Source organism: Gossypium hirsutum, chromosome A13, assembly GCF_007990345.1.
Source record: "Gossypium hirsutum isolate 1008001.06 chromosome A13, Gossypium_hirsutum_v2.1, whole genome shotgun sequence".
Classification (NCBI taxonomy): domain Eukaryota; kingdom Viridiplantae; phylum Streptophyta; class Magnoliopsida; order Malvales; family Malvaceae; genus Gossypium; species Gossypium hirsutum.
The window spans coordinates 29,308,575-29,319,146 of record NC_053436.1 but is presented as its reverse complement, the minus strand read 5'-3'; the positions used below and the strand labels follow the sequence as shown (position 1 = coordinate 29,319,146).

Here is a 10,572-nt window from a genome sequence, read left to right as displayed (position 1 = left end):
AGAGCTTATCATTTCAGCTCAGTAGAGCTTACTGTTCATCAGCTTGGGTGGAGCTTACCGATCATGGCTCGAAAGAGCATAAATGATAATGAATTGATGGATTACTGATATTATTCACCCGAGTATCCTTTGAATTTCTAATAGGTTCAGCAGGCACAAGTAATGTTATACGGATGAGTTATGGTTTATAAATGTTGTTAATGTTATATATGATATATGAATTTGGAATGATGCAAAGCACTATATTAATGGATGGTTTCATGTAATTTTACAATGACGAACATGTGATGAATTGATAAACCATAAATGTAACATATTGTAATTCCATGCTTGACATATTTTTGGATGATTTATGATGAGAATTAGTGAATTTGATGCTCATAATCCCTTAAATTCATGTTTCTATACTTAGGTAAGCATTTGGGAGAAAAATGAGTGAAAAAGGGGCCAAAATCGGAGTTTTCAGGATCCACACGGGTTGGGCAGATGCCCATGTGATCCACACGGGCAAGCCACACGTCCATGTGCCAGCCCGTGTTGATATCGCTCCCTGTTTCCCAAACACACAGAAAAAGCCAATTTTTAGGGTTTCTGAGCATTCTAAAGTCTATATAAACACACTAGAAGAAGACCTAAAGGGGACACGTAGAGTAGATAGCAGAAATTACACGAAGGAAGCCATTGGAATCATCTCAGAAGCAGATCCACCTCAAGATTGAAGATCTCCTATCAAATTTCTCTCGAATTTTATTTGGTTTTTTTTATGTCTTGTTGTTTTTTCTAAATTTGAGATGTTTTCCTTTTACATTATGAACTAAACTCCCTAAATACCTAGAGAGGATGAACCTACAATGGATCTTATTATTTAATTATCTGAATTACACGATAAATACTTGTTCTTATTCTTAATTATGTGTTCTTAATCTTGTTTTAATATTTTCAGGATATTATTCCAAGTTTGATATGCTTATTCAGTGGAGCAAAAGTCCCTGTTTAAGAATAGATCTAGCATAATTAAACGAAGTTGAATGCAATCCTAGAAATAGGATGACATAAATCTGCCAGATTAGAGTCAAATCTAATAGGGGAATCCATAAATCGAGTTAATACGAAGATAGTGGTTTTAATTAGAAAGAGATTTCAATTAATCAGCCTAGAGTCTGTTGTTCTTAGTCTCGAAAGAGATATTAACATAATTTAGGGATTTCTACGGATTAAGACAAGTGAATAAATCATTTGATTCAGAGTCAGAATAATAAGTGAAGTCTAGGTGGATTCTTTCTTGGGTATTGTCCTCCTTATAAGTTTTCTTCAAGTATTTTTCCCAATTCGCTCTCTGCCGCGTTCATTAGTTAATTAGGTTAGTTAATTTTAGATTAAAAGAAATCCCTTTTATTTTAGGCTAAATAATAGAAAGATAGTTAATATTAGTACTTTTAGTCCATGTGGATACGATATTCTGGACTCACCATAACTATATTACCATTCGATAGGTGCGCTTGCCTTATTCGTGATTGCAGTCTAGTTTAGTGGTTCATAAAATGATCATCAAGTTTTTGGCACTGTTGCCGAGGACTAAAATATTAGGAACACTAGATTTTTATTACTTTAGCTATTTTTATTTTACTTTTAATTTACTAAATTTTCTTTTATTTGCTTCTGGCAGGTTCTTTTAGTTTATGACTAGAAGAAACCCATCAAGACCTCTAGTATTAGACAGTGAGATTGAAAGTACAGCTCGCAAAAACCGTAGAGAAGCGAGGCAAAGTCAACAAAGTACAATAGAAGAGCAAGAGGATATTACTATTAATACTGAGGAGATGGTAGAAAATCATAATATTCAATTACCTCATGTGGTTGCTGTAAATCCTATAGATCTGAATCCTACTCTTTGTACTATGTTTGATTATGCGAAGCCTAATTTAACTGGGGCTGAACTGAGTATTGTTAGACCTGCTATTGCTACAAATAATTTTGAACTGAAACCTAATACTATTTAAATGATTCAACAGTTTATTCAGTTTGATGGTTTGCAGGACAAAGACCCAAATACTCATTTGGCTAATTTCTTAGAATTCTGCGAACTTCAAGATAAATGGTGTTTCTGATAATGCCATTCGCCTACGGTTATTCCACTTCTCATTAAGAAATAAGGCTAAATAGTGGTTGAACTCCCTACCACGAGGTTCTATAACTACTTGGGATCAAATGACTGAGAAGTTTTTGCTGAAGTACTTTCCATCGGCTAAGACAGTGAAATTGAGGAATGATATCTCTTCTACAAATGGATTTAGAGACATTATAAGATGCATGGGAGAGGTATAAGGATTTATTGAGAAGAGGCCCTCACCATGGGTCACCTCTATGGTCACAGGTTCAGACTTTTCATAATGGTTTAACCCCCTCAACTAGGCAGATGATCGATGTAGCCACCAGTGGTACCATAAATAATAAAACACCTGAGGAGGATTATGAGCTCATAGAGAAGATGTCACTGAATAATTATCAGTGGCAAGTCATGAGGACAAAGCCTAATAAAATAGCCGATATTTTCAACCTCGACGTGGTCACCATGTTATCAAACTAGGTAGAGCTCTTAAATAAAAAGATTGATGATTTATGTGTTTCTATGCAAGTACATCCGGTGATGTATTTGAAGCGAATGGAGGAGGAATGAGCAACATAGAATATCCATCCTACAACCCTAGCACAGAGAACGAACAGATCCACTATATGGGTAATAATTCTAGACCTCAGAATAATCCATATAGTAACACTTATAATACAACTTGAAGGAACCATCCCAATTTCTCGTAGGGTGGTCAAGGGCATAAAAAACCGTAACGCTATCCAAGTTTCCAACAACCACCTTACCAACAGGAAAAGAAGCCAAACCTTGAGGAAATGCTAATGAAATTTATCTCGGGGTCAGAAACTCGCTTCCAAAACACCGAAACCGCACTAAAAAATTAGCAAGCGTCGATTCAAGGGCTCAAAAATCAAATTGGACAACTTGCCAAGATGATTTCAGAATGACCACAAGGTAGCTTACCGAGTAATACCGAAACTAACCCATGGGAGCAGCTTCATGCGATTATTGTTCGAGTTGAAGAAGGGTTAGTTAAAGATGAACCAAAACCCAGACAAGAAGATGTGGTAGGTAAAGGTAAGGTTGAGGTGAGCCACAATGAGCAAAAACTGGTCATTAAAAAATATAAACTTCATGTGCCATATCCAAGTGCGACAAGGAAAGACCACACAAACGAACAATTTGGTAAATTTCTTAAACTGTTGAAAAAATTACATATTAACTTACCATTTATTAAAGCTCTTTCGCAGATGCCAAATTTCGTTAAATTTTTAAAGGAGATTTTAGCAAATAAGTGGAAGTTAGATGATTCGTCACACGTGGAGCTAAATGCAGTGTGCTCAGCCATTTTGCAGAATAAACTACCCAACAAATTAAAAGATCTAGGGAGTTTTATTATTCTTTGTTTAATTGGTAGTTTAACTGTTAATAATGCTTTGGATGATTTAGGGGCTAGTATTAATGTCATGCCCTACAAAATGTTTAAGCAACTAGGTCTTGAGAAACCCAAACAAACTAGGATAAGCATTCAATTGGCAAATAGAACAATTAGATTTCCTAGGGGTATTGTTGAAGACATACTCGTTAAAATTGATAAATTCATTTTCCCAGTTGATTTTATTGTTCTAGACATGGATGAGGATAGTGACGTACCATTGATTTTAGGACGACCCTTTTTAGCAACTGCTAGAACTATCATTGATGTTGGCACAGGTACGTCAATACTTTGTATAGGTGATGACACGATTAAACTCCAAGCTCGTGATTCTGTTAGGATATCTAGTGATCGAGATAATATTACGAGCTCTGTTAATGTTAATAACCTTGTGGCTCAACATTCTTTGCTAGAAACACCTTGAAAAAACATTACAGAGCCGCAGTCTAGTTTATATAAAAAATAGAACAAATCATGAAGAAAAAGATTACAGATCGATAAACTAGATGAATGGCGAACCCACGTCAAGGAGAAACCTAGAATACACGATGAACCAAAGCAACTCCATCACAAGCTTAAGGATGAGATGAACCAATTTAATATTGGTATCAGGTATTGTTAGATAAAATGGACCCTCGAATCGCCACTTCAGAGCATAATGGAAATGGAGCAACTCTGTAACAGTCCGATTTAGACTCTAGTCAGAATAGTGGTTTCGGGACCACAAATCCAAGTCTAAAAAAATTATTTTAATATTATTTTCTGTGTCTGTGATATGTGAATTTATATCTTCTCAGTTTATGTGATTTAATTTAACTGTTTATGTGCTTAATTTGCAAAAAAGACTTAATCGCGTAAAATGTAAAAGTTGTTTACTGATTGATAAAGTGCTTATGTGAAGGTGCTTTTTAAGTATGAAGTCCTTATGATTCAATTGGACCATTTTACTAATGCATGGACAAGTATGGACATTACTTGGTAAGTTTTAATGTCAATTTATTGAGGGCAATATGGTAAAAGGTGAATTTATGTTAATTAAATGAAAACAAACATGCAAAATAAAGCATTTTATGTTTAGCTTTGCCTAAAATACAAAGGAAAAGAAAATAAAATTTCAAGTAAGGATTCGACTAGGAGAATTTGTGATTAAGGTATGAATTTTGGTCCGTTTTTGATAATTTCTACGTTTCTGTGATTGTTGCTTCGTGTTCTTCAAAACCCATGCCTGAATTTCTATTTCTGTTGAAGATTATGAAATGTGCCATTGATGATTATATGAGCTTTGTAATGCTTTTATATGGATTATGAAAGATATATGTGAGATTATCATGTTTTGTTCTTGAAATTTTGATGGAATAGAGCTATTTGGGCTAAATTGTGAAAATAAGGTTTTAAAGGACAAAATTGTGAATTAAATATGTTATTTGGGCTTGTATGGAAGCTATGTATATTTGGTCAAGCTATAGTCTTGGTGAATTTTCCATATTTGTGATTTTGTGAAAAATGGACTAAATTGTCAAATTGTGAAAATGTAAGGGCTAAAAATGCAAAGTTCCCTAAATGTGTATATATGGATTAAATTGAATGAAATGATTGATTCAATGGCTGAATTTGAATTGTATTAGATCAAGAACAAAGAAAATCAGACTTAGATCGAGGGAAGTCCAAAATAGTTGAATAGTCGACTCATTCCGTCCGAAATCCATACGAGGTAAGTCAAATTACAATTTTGTGTTAAGTTGACTAAATTCTGCACATACAAACCATAATCTGTATTGGACGGCCTTGAGTGCCTGATGAATGAAGTTCGAGTAAATTTTGATAATATGTTAGCATCTGAAAGGCATCTGTATGTTTCTAAAGGAACGTTGACATCGTTCTGAGAGATCATGTAAGACCGTGTCTGGGACACAAGCCTCGATTTGAGAATTATGTATAAGACCATGTCTGGGACATCGGTATCGTATCTTATTTCGTGTAAGACCCTGTTTGGGACACAGGCATCGATACTGAATTACATGTAAAACCACGTCTGGGACGTCGGCAATGTACCTGTTTATGAGTATCTGTATCTTTTTTGAACCATCTGATGATAGAATACGAGATATGAGAATGAATATATGAAATGTAAAATCTATATAGGTACATTTGTATCGTACTAAATTTTCTGAATATGAAAGACTCTGTTTCTGTGAAATAATGAATGTGAAGTATGTACGGAATTCGGAAATGAAGCATGACATGTATACAAGCAAATGAGCATTCTCATTAACTATTCTATGAAATGGCTATGAAATCTTGTTTTTTATTTATACTTTATATGCTTTATTAGTTAGACCAATTGTATTTGGCTTACTAAGCTCTTTGTAGCTTACACTGTGTGTTTTTTGTTTGTTTTACAGTTATTGTAGCTATTGAAGGCTCGAGGATAGTCGAGGACTGTCACCACACTATCGAACTCATATTGGTACTTTTGAAAGTGTAAATATTTTTAAGTATGGCATGTATAGGCTAGAATGTCTATGTATTTAAGTTTTGATATGTATTTATGTTATGCCTTGAAAGTTGGCTAGCAATTGGTATGTTTGTGCTTAGTCTTGGTAAATTGTTTGTGATGCTAAATTGTGTATGCTTGTAATGGTTATATGGCCTTATATATGATGACAATTTTGAAATATGCCAAGTTGAAGAAATGGTAAGTTTAAGCATGAGTTAAAATGTGCCATAAGTAAGCTATGAAATGAGTATTTTGGCATGTTGTTGTAATAAGATTTTTAATATGATTTGGTATGGATTTGAATAGGAAATAGAATGATGATGATTTAGTTATAATGAAGCATATTTAAGCATGGAATTGGTTGAAAACTGTGGCATGAATGTTGTTTATTATGGTTTGTAGGAATGACCCAAAAAGGGTGGCATGTTGTCTTAAACAAAGCCTACATTGTGCCACACAGTCAGGGAACACAGGCGTGTCATATGGCTATGGGCTTAAGTCAGTAGCTAGCTGTAGCACCCCAAACCAGGCCCAGACGTTATGGCCGGATCCGACATGTCACATTGAAGTTTTTAAGAAAACCCATGCATCTTTCAACGTCCTTCTTAGTGTTTTAAAAGATAGTCTTTGCTAAGTTAATAAAGTGAATGGAAGTTGTGCATCAGGTAGGTATCCGAAACAGAGGAGGTGAGCCTAGAAGGCTGCTTAATTACCAAGCTCTTCATTGGATCCAATCCTAGACATGCCCACAACCATTGCCACACTTTGGTGCTAGGTTAGGTTTTGAGAAAAATGAGTTGGAATTCATTTAAGTATATATTTTTGATAAACCGATTAATTGTATCGTTGCGTTATTTTGAAAACAATTACCATTTTGGAAACGCGCCCTAGGTCTAATGTTATCAGAAAAATATAGGGTATAAGATAAAATAATCCTAGAAAAATAATTAAAATGGCCTTATTACAACCCAAAACCAAATAATAATAGTAATAAGATAAAACTTATAAATAAATAAATCAGCTACTTATTGCAATTAAAGGAAACAAAAACAGTAGTGTGGCCATCTCCGAGTCCCTCGCAGCTCCAAACCATCTAAGCTTAGGGATTACCTGTACAGTTAGAAACGGGGTGAGTTTACGAAAACTCAGTGTGTAACCCCAATAACATACAAATAGTAAATAACACGGTATCAGTACAATCTGGGCCAAAGCCCTATTTAGTCTTGACATATACTGGGCCGAAGCCTTTCCATAAATCATATCACTGGGCTGAAGCCTTTTCATAAATCATATCACTGGGCCGAAACCTTTTCATAAATCATATCACTGGGCCGAAGCCTTTTCATAAATCATATCACTGGGCCGAAGCCTTTACTGTAAACGGTATAGCCCTTAGGCCCATTTCAATATCACATGTAATGGCAATAGATGTATGCAAGCCCATTTCAATATCACATGTAATGTCAATGAATGTATGCAAGCCCATTTGGGGAGACTACTCGACCCACCATCCGCTACTCTCCACCTGTACCAACCAAGCTCTCCATGTGGGGAATAACTCAACCCACCCAACCAAACTCTCTACTGGCAGTATAGCTGTTTTATCATATAACTGGAGGCCTAGCCTATTTTAATAACTAAGGCAAAGCCCTTTCTGATAAACTGGGGCAAAGCCCTTTTCGGTAAACTGGGGCAGAGCCCTTTTAGCACTTCCTCCATCAATATAACCTATACCCCATGCAATATGTCATGTACACAGAATGTCATGCCCGTATTTGAATCAAACAATCATAGTCAAGTCATTCATATCACCAACATATATTCACAATCAAATCCGTCAACCACACAATCCAAGTCAGTCACTTGCCCACAAGGGCAAAATAGTCATTTTTTATATTATAAGGGTATTTTCGTAATTTTACCAAAAATCAGGGTTTTCCATGTTCATTACAATTGTCAATATTTTCGAGTGTTTAAATAATGATCTTTAACCCACTTATCAAATTCGGGCTTTTGGGCCCAAACCCCCTAATGGGCCCTACGAATGCTGATTTAGCCCACTAAGCCTGCTTAACCTAAATTTTACAACAATACTAACCGTGTTAACATGCAACTTTTCCAAATTCCATTTTCTATCAATTTTACCCAAATGGGCCCAAAAGCCCATTTGGCCCAATTCCTGCCCATTGAGGCCCAACTTACCATCGTGCACAAAATTGAGTTCTTACCCGTTCCATTAATCCAAACACCGATCTTATCGTATTTATCGCATCTATACCCACACGAAACATTACAAGTTCCCGAAATGCCGGTATTTTAGCATTTCGGCTTCTCAGCAGATATTAATCTAAGCTATTACGAGGGTTAGTACACACCTGTTATGGGTTGAAGTTGAAACGTTTCCATAATCAATCACCTACGATAACCACCACCTGTCACTCAAACTTAACTAATCCAATATCAATATATGTAAATCCTAAGCACATCAGTCATACGGAACATAAGGGCATATTCGTCATTTTACCATACAAGAGTATTACGATCACTTTACCCTACAGGGGCTTTACGGCCTTTTTACCTATTAGGGGTATTTTAGTCATTTCATCCTACAAGGGTGTTTTGGTAAATCTACAAACCAAGGGTATTTCAGTAATTTTGTAAACCAATGGTATTTTTATAATTTTTAGAAAGTCAAGGGTATTTCTATAATTTTGTAAATCAGGGGTATTTTGGTAATTTTACAAATTGAGGGTATTTTGGTAATTTCACAAACCAGTGGTATTTCAGTAATTTTACAAACTAGAGGTATTTTGGTAATTTTACAAACTAGGGGTATTTTGGTAATTCTATCCTATAGGGGTATTTCAGTAATTTCACAATCGAGGGTAAAACAGTAATTCTATAAATCGAGGGTAAAACGATAATTCTACAAATCGAGGGTAAAATGGTAATTTGGTAAACTAACATATTCTAAACAAGGATAACAATACGAATGGGCCTAAAGCCTATTCTCGGCCCAAATGGGCCCACACGCTCATGTGGCCCTTTTAGCCCAAATCTAGCCACAAATATGAGATTCACCTAGCCTAGTCCAATATTTACTACACAATCAAACAACTTATCCAATTGGGCCCGTAGGCCCATTGGGCCCACATAGCCCCTTTCGACCCATCGCGACCCGAAGTAGCCATCCTACAGCTAGAGTAGTGAGAAATACACACCTGATAGGAGACTGGAGTTAATCCACGCTCTGAGCACTCTTAGCCGACGCCCAACCCAAATGAGCACGCCATATAGCGAAAGGGATCAGCCAAGAAAGGTACCTTTACTCTCCTCGTGGTTCCCTCTATTTAAAGCCAACTTTGTAACCACTCTTATGTTAACTTTCCGATGTGGGATCCCTCCAACATCAGAGTTTAAATTCAACACCAACTCTTGCCGCCCCCTATTAGCAAAATAAAAGCTCCTTGCTTGCCATGGGATTCGAACCCATGCCTCCCCTCAAATGCTCCACACGCTACTTGCCACTAAGCCACAAGGCTTTTTGTGTCGTATTTTATCCCCAATTAATTATAAGGTCTAGAGGCCAAAGTCCAAGTTCCCTTAAAAAAACCAAAATAAATTGCAAGAGCCAAGGCTTGAACCCAGGCTCCCATACAACCTTAATGACGCCACAACCACTAGACTACAAGCTTCCTTGTGTCATTTATTTAACACAATAATTTAAAAAACCCTCATCCAAGCATCCAGGTTTTTTTTTTTACTTAATACCAAAATTTTTGCTAAAGCCCAAGTTTGAACCTAAGATTTCTCCAACACTTCTCAGGGCCATTAACCACCAAAGAAGACATTTAATTGTGTTATTTCATAGCACAATTAAATACCTATATACAACCTCCTTACGGACCCGCATTCAAGGCCCAAATTCGGGGTGTTACAATAGCTATATATCACACGGCCATAGCACACGGGCGTGTCTGTTGGCCGTGGGTGAAAGTCAGTATGTATGCTCTGTTTTGGCACGGTTGGATTGCATGAGCGTGTCTGGTGCTCGTGTACGACACATGGCCTGATCACACAGGCGTGTGACCTCAATAGAAATAAAAAAATTTGCTAAGTTCTGGAAATTCTAAATGTGTTCGGTTTAGTCCCTACCTTTTCTAAAAGTATGTCTTAGGTCTTGGAGACCTTCATAAGGGACGAATTGTTGATTTACTTATGTATTAATGTTATGTGATATCTATGATTGGTCTGAAATGTTTTGTCTGTCTGGTAATGCCTTTACCTATTCCGGCGATGGTTATAGGATAGGGGTGCTACATTTTAATTGGTATCTGAGCTATAGTTTAGTCGGTTCTAGGACTACCATAGTGTATGTGAGTCTAGCTCTACATGCCATATATCTGAAACTGCGATAGTGTGATGAATCTTGACATTGAAATGTGCTTTTACATAGCAAATGGATCCCGATAGAGCTGTAACTGATGATGTTGAAAGCAATGTGCCTGCTCCTGCGCAAAGGACGGTGCAGGCTAATTCTCGACTGGTTAC

At 36.4% G+C, this 10,572-nt stretch overlaps 1 non-coding gene across 1 annotated transcript; it reads right to left on the bottom strand.

Moving 5' to 3' along the window:
* Nucleotides 1-2,256: 2,256 nt before the first annotated feature.
* On the bottom strand, nt 2,257-2,358 carry LOC121212958 (small nucleolar RNA R71). The gene has a single exon (XR_005908328.1). It is a non-coding gene; the product is annotated as a small nucleolar RNA R71 (small nucleolar RNA).
* Between the last annotated feature and the right edge of the window lie 8,214 nt (nt 2,359-10,572).